Source organism: Acanthaster planci, linkage group LG04 (genome assembly GCF_054643075.1).
Source record: "Acanthaster planci isolate LZ-2023a linkage group LG04, COTS_SCS, whole genome shotgun sequence".
Classification (NCBI taxonomy): Eukaryota; Metazoa; Echinodermata; class Asteroidea; order Valvatida; family Acanthasteridae; genus Acanthaster; species Acanthaster planci.
The window spans coordinates 14,049,808-14,057,193 of NC_141780.1; positions in this window are offsets into that span (position 1 = coordinate 14,049,808).

The following is a 7,386-nucleotide window of genomic DNA, read 5'->3' on the forward strand; positions in this document are numbered from 1 at the left end:
GCCTTCAAAAATCGCATCAACACGTAAGCAAAGTACCGTTTAAACGTAAAGAGCTTTCCACAAAAATCACGAGTTTTGACCATCCCGGTACAGTAACTTTTCTCAATTTTATTTTCACAAAACAGGTACGTTAGGAAAAGGCCTTATCTTACCATGCAAATATGTTTGGCAGGTATTTTTTTTCCAAAAAGTGAAAAGAAGACGTAAATTTCATGAAATGAAGTAGCTCGCACGAATAGAGCCTGAAAGTAAAAGGTCACGCAGCGAGCTTCCAGAACCCTTGCGCGGTCTGCCTATATGGGGATTTGACATTGAGGGGCCGTCCTATCACGTTCGATAAATTTTGGGAAAATAATTCCTTACTGAAACCAATATCCCATGAAACACTCATGTTGGAATTTTACCTTTGTCTTCCTCAAGTAATATTTTGGAAAAGTCACCTGGAGATGGATAAAAAAACGAATTTCATTAACGCTCTTTCACGTCCGGCGATATCGTACCTAGGTCTCCTTGTTCATGTACGTTTGTTTTCACTTGAAAACGAGATTGTACAACGTTACAAAGATTTATCTACCTGCAATCGATTGGTTCCAAATTCCTTGGAGTTGATATCACGCAGTTGTTGTCAGCAAAAATGTCGGTAAATTTTTTGGCAGGATAATATCTCTTTTAGATCAGTATTTTGCAGTTTCTACAAATTGATATACTAGCAAATATTTTTCAAAGCCCTTTTTTCAAGTTGGATTTGTTAAGAAGAAACCGAACGAAAAAAATATTACAAATTCTAAAATCTTTGCACGTTATTTTTCCTATCCAAGGGTTCCGGAAGCGCGCCGTCAGGGGTCAACTTTCAGGCTCTATTCTCATGGCCTTCATTACCCATGCGAATGACCCTTAAAATGGGACATGCACAGTTAATAATTACCCTCTAAAACATACGTGAAGACGGTTGTTTCTCGTGATTGGTCGATTTAGAACTCTTCTTCTGATGAACAAGATAAAAAGTGCGACCCACCTATCCCTGATAAATGTATAGACAATGCGGTTACAAAATCAAGTGACCGTTGTTCTGAACATGTAAATAATTAAATTTCTGCTGTATGAATCGATGCTAGATCGAGACGCATCTCATTTATGATTAATTTTTTTTTAACCCAAGAAGTGTTTGAGAAATTTCACCTTCTTTAGGCCTAATACATTTTTATAGATGTCCTGATCGTAAAAATTATGACTACATTAATGCACCTTATTCTCCAATGGCTTACATAAAGCATGCCTTCAAGTTCACAAACTTGAACTTAACCCGTCCACGCAAAGTTAAAAGTAGTCTTGAGTTCCATGTTGTTCTTGCTGTGACATTTGAACTCAATTTGCGGAAGCGATCGGTTCTGTATTGTAACGCCGGGCCCCTCCGACGAAGGCGAGGGCGCCCTCCTCCTCGAGGCGCTGCGCGTTGGACGGCACGCCGGAGAGTCCCTGAGCGGCTAGGGACGAGTCCGTTGGGACCGAAGTATACCGTCCCCCAAGAAAGTTAGTCTTCGTCGAGATGGTGGCTAATCTGATCAAAACTTAATGACGTAACCCAGACAGACCTGACTTGAAATAAACTTCGCCTGGACACCTGACGTATATACAACAATTAATACGCAGCTGGTTTATTCATCAACACACTCAACCAATACACCACTAGAGGGCGCTATTGACGGGGAGACTGTGTGATTATACGTGACCGGACTTCGCCCAGAGCAGCGAACGCCACAATTAATTGTGGCCATCCAGTGCCGAATCAGGGACTTTGGCAAGTCTACGGGGCTTATTGTCAGGGGCTGCGCTACACGCAACTCACGTCATGAGATAGCAATCCGCCCTTGCATCGACCGCAAGCTCCTATCAGGAACTATACCGCACCATCAATTAGCCCCTCAACCTACCGAGCCCCTCAACAACATACACGCCACTCGGACTTAGGCACAGTCACACTAGGTTAGGTGACTTTAACCCTTGCACGGGACTCTCGACCCTTACCTCAGTATCGACCCTTGACGATCAAAACGCCTCAATCTAGCCGCGCCGACCGTACCTAGCCTGCGCGCGCCTTTTATAGCCTTGGCGCTGCTGTGACCACGCCCGCGCACACGCTCACGTGACCAAGCAGTGACTTCTGCTGCCCTATCGCACAACGTGCAAGGCGGAGCCTATGTGCCGCGCTCGCTCAACATGTTAAGCGAGCGCGGCGCATAGGCTCCACCTTAACACACAGCTATGCGCGCCTAACATTTGCCTCTGTTACTGGGCAGAGCGCCATCTATAACTTTGCACCGCGCCTAGTGACTTGCGCCCTCTGTCGCGTCACAGTATAATGCCAAATAAAATAACTGCAGGTCGTTTGTGGCCACCTACGATCCCGGTCTGCAATCTTGCTGGGCCCCTCTCCCGGGCCCTGCGTCTCTCAATTCACGGTTTGTGCTCCAGCTGGAGCTTGACCGGGAAGCCAGGACATGTGAGGTATGCTTATTGTGATATGTCCGAACCATTTACTTTACATTGTCCTTCAAAGTTCAATTTGAGAATTACGAGCCGTTTGGGGAGGTGTTTTCCTTCTTTCTTTCTTTTTTCTCCACAAAACATGAGATATCAGCCGAAGGTTGAACAAAAGAACGTATATAGGGGAAATTGGTAATGGTAAAAGAAAAAAACATTACACTTTCGGTCTTTTCCTGTGTGCTAAGTAATGTGTACTTTATTTCACATAGTGAACTATGAACTTCAACTGAGGAGAGGGGTGTCCCGACTTACCCCAGTCGATACACGTGCAAAGCAAAATAGGAGCTATCGGGGAGACCGGGATTTTTACGTTTATTTGTTACGTGATGCACTATTGAATCGTTTAAATCACTCATTTTTCACGGAGCAATATTTCTGCTGTAACAATTCATGTATCATTTACTTTCTCCTTAGAATGCAGGGTAAAATAAATTCCTTGAAGTGACTTTTGTTAGTTTTCACGAACTTTCAAGTAAAAAACCACCGCGTCGTTCCCAGATCCTTGTATCACGTACTCTTGGTCCAGGACAAATAACCTTCAGAACCCAAGGGAGAAGAGTTCTTTGACATCTGACAGGGTTGCCCTTGTGATATAAAAGCGACATCAGTACATTTTTATCGGCCTCACTAGCTCTAGGGTGATTGTCCTTTAGACCAACGTTATGGTTTTGGCCCATGTCTTAATTAAAAAGTAAACGATGTCACGTACCAATAGGTCTACAGCAGGTTTGACTTATAATATGACATCATATTCTTCAGCGTTCTTGAAAATGTCCCCTTCCAGTTCCGTCCTACCTCCGTGCTATGCTGCATCCGGCCTCGTAAACCGTTCCGTTTGAATAAATTCAGGCAACCAAAGGGTTTAGCTGTCTTGCGGCCGCGGGTTCCCTCACTTCCAACGATTCTCCGAGTTCAATAAAGTTACTAAACAAACCCTATAATGCATACTCAAACTACTTCGATAAAACGCCAGCCATACCCATTATGTAGGCCAGCCAGTATGTATATTTCTCTCAATTGAAAACCCACATGAATCTGTCGCCTTCATTTATATTTCTGTGTCCATCCGTCAGAATCATTTCTTATCATCCCGGAATCTTTGATCACTGATCTACCCTAAAACGACCGCCTAAGAATAAAGTCATGATCATTATATTTTGAGGGTCCATGCAGTGACATTTTCTCTGCCGGGTTCCGTGAGATGGAGTTTATGCGCAACTTTATAATTTTTTTTTTCAATGTCGGAAAGCAATTTGACATTCTTTGGGAGTTAATTGTACTTTTTGGAAAATATACTTTTTAAAATGTGTTTCAAATATTTAGCACTGTTTGGAGAACAGAGGGCGCAGTGAAGTCATTCGAAGACGATGTTAGTTTGGTATTCCTTCGTGAGCCCAATTTGCTTATGAAAAACATTTCTGAGTAGCAACCCATTTCTGAGAAATGGTTGCTCGTTGGCTTCACAAAAGCAGAGAAAACTATAGTACAGCAAAGCATTAAAAATTAAGCTGTGTTTTGTTCCCAAATCAATGCAATATTTGCATGTCGTCTCCCTGGAGTTATCATCACAGCTTTGCTCCTGAAGTTCGAAATTTGCATTAGCTGAAAAAGCACTGAGGAACCAATTTCAATTTTTGAAATGGCCGATCAAAAACTGAAAAATCAGATCATTTGAAACTTAAGAGTACATTCTTCACTGGGCTGTAGTTAAAAAAAAGTCTCTACATAGGCCCTTTAACCCTCGAAATTCCACTCTCTGACCGTCATTTTGTAGAGTGCTCCCCCAGGCGACGAAGCGGCTCGGGGAGGCTACGGCAACTTTGTTCAGTGCATGCGAACACTTGTTCTGGATGACGCAGCTGATGCGATGACACCGGCTGAACTTTAGCCATCAAACAAAACACGATGTCCAGGCGACCAAAAGACGGCACAACGTCGATCCGGTTCGCGGAGAAAAGGTCAGAAAAGGTTCGATAGCTTCGTATATACGCCTTTTGAGTACTCGAAAGTTGTATAATGTACATTGTGAACAGCGCCTCCAAGGGCGTATTCGAAACCCCATTCTCATGGAACTCACGAACAGTGTTCTTGGGTCGTTGATTACGAACACCAAAGCGCAAAAGGAGTGCAGTTGCGCTGAAGGTCAAGATAGGAGTCGCCATTTTAACACCAAATGAAAAGATGGCATGACATACCACCTCATACCACCTCATAAATTAATATCCCCAAATATCCAGATTAAATGATCAGGGTAAATTCTCTCCGGTAGCCTTGAGTATTTGCCCTGGGTTTTATTTTTCTTATTGTGAGTGTTCTCTATTTTCTGTAACAAAACCAAAACTAAGTTACTGTATGTGCCTGTATCCGCCATCTTTGTTCCTTATGTTCTCCATCCACTCCCCAGAAAGTAGGGAGTGAGAATCTTGTTCGCGAACCATGTTCGCGTGTTGATTCTCCCCGTTCGCAACCCCGTTATATTTCTCTCTATGAATTCCTCCGATCAAAAAAACTTAACGGGCAATGTCTTTCATTTATTATTACCTGCCTGAGAGACTGTCTGATCTTTGCTGTAATTTTGACAATGGAATGTATCAACATTTTCATTTTCAATCCATAGTCAAATGTCATTGGGTGGTTTTCTTTGAAAAATCCTGAAATCCTTTATAACGTCCGTGCAGCGTCCTCTGAAAGGCGGTTGCAGCTGAAAAGGGTCTTAAAATAAACGTGTTAGTTCACCCCACATGGAAAGCGACCGTGTGCATTTTTGGCGCGTGTATGGTCGATACTGATTAGCCTAATTGCTCGATCATTGGTCGCGAAACTGGGACACCCAGTCAATATGTGTCAGCATCGATACCAATAAAGAGCCCTATCGTGTCTGGTGTAGTTCATTATTCGACTATCAGACCGACAAACCTGGGTAATATTTCTTGTGCCTGTTGAAGCCTTCACTAATTTTTGGACCGTACCTGGCTTGGCTTCGCCCGACCGCAGACATACGGGCGCCAAGCTACAGTCCCGTTTTACTTCCAGATATCTTGGACCAATATTTCTGTATAATCATTCGCCACGTACGTGGTTTTAATACAGCGCCCTCTAATGTTGATGTCTTGAATGGTGTGCCACTCAACAAGGCGTGGATGCGCGGAGAAATGCTTGACAGAGTTTGAAAGAAAAAAATGTTGAATCAGTTCTCTGGCAACAGCTTGGATCATTGCACGGATTTACGTTTCCGGATCTACCTTGCTAGTTTATTAGAAATCGGCCTAACACTTAATTTACAGACCACGACCGCGGGATTACGGGATAGAGCTATCACCACTTAAAAGGGGTCTATGCATAGTCCTCGTGCACTTTTGTGTTCCATTAAACTTCTTTTTTCAAATTTATTTCATTTTTGGTAATTTTGTGGGTTTTTCTTTTGATTTTATCGCTAACATGAATTTGCATACTTATGAGCAAAAGTGTGATCAGGACAAGGCCTCATATTACAACTACTTGAAAGTTGAAATATGCCAGAATTTGAATGTAGTTTTGGATATTTTAAATTAATTTTCTTTTGCGTGTTTGATTCGTCACTCTTTCTTACAGCAGCTTTGATTGAGGAAATATTGGGTTCACAATTTCAAAGCAGAACCACCAAACTGGACAGTGTTATAATAATAGTGTGGGTTTTTTATATCGTCACAGCAACAACGCCCTCATTTGTGAAGAAAAGCAAGAGCACGATGAGGTTTGGCGGAAAGAGATGTCAAATGGTTTCACTCATTTCCCTGGTCTGAGATTTATTAAAAAACGCTAGAAGTATCACAACCAGCGAAGCAGTAATTACCACGACAAAGAACAATGCGTACCTAACAAGGGGGCGGATTTAGCATTCGGAGAAAGGTATAGTGTCATTGGGGCCTTGTACTCCTTTTTAGTGCTAAACTATACACTAACAACCTAGGAACCATAGTTTGAAACTTTATATAATCGAAAATTCCAAGAACAAAAGGGGGGAAAATCTGTGGTATCTTTTTGGGACTAATTAGGAGATGGATAAATGAACGCAGAATTGATGTACTTTACGAGACTCGGGCTCGATATACTTTCGGTTTGCCACCGAACAAGGTCTCTCATTTCCGCAATATTTACTTGTCTACGACTAAAATGTGAGCGACGTGCGCACGGTAGCCATTCGGCTTGGCGTTCTGACTACATCTTATACGAAAATCAATATTACTCCATGCAGCAGCAGAGACAATCGGAATACATTTATACGAGATGAATTCGGGAGGACATTTCTTCGCCTACGAGGCGCGAGAGATTCCATCGTTATCACTCCATTTTGAGAGGTTCTGGCGCCAGATTCAGCTGTCATGCTTTAAAGGCCGACAGAACCACTTTTGGAAGTTCATTTTACTTAAACCCAATTCCAAATGCATGCAACAACGGGATACCGGAAATCAAATGTGAAGCGTTGAGAAACTAAACCGGTTGAACTGCATCGGATACCTAACCTTTGAACAAATAATAATCCACGCATATTTTTTTTCATAAACAAAACAAGCTGGGATTTCGTTGACTGGTTACGGCAATGCCTGAAGTTAAATAACACGTCAATCACTTTATGTCGATGGTTATATAGGGCCTACGATGCACTGGGGCTTAGGACCTGCACTAAATCCGATCCTGCACCCCCTCCCCCGAAAGCTTTAGAATGTTGATGTTTTCTACAACATTTCAAAGTAGTTTGCAAGCAAATTTATAAGACTCGGAACATCAGCCCTTTTGCCTATCTGGAAAGGGTTGCATACCCCTACCCCATTGGTGGTGTACCAACGGGGGGGGGGGCACATT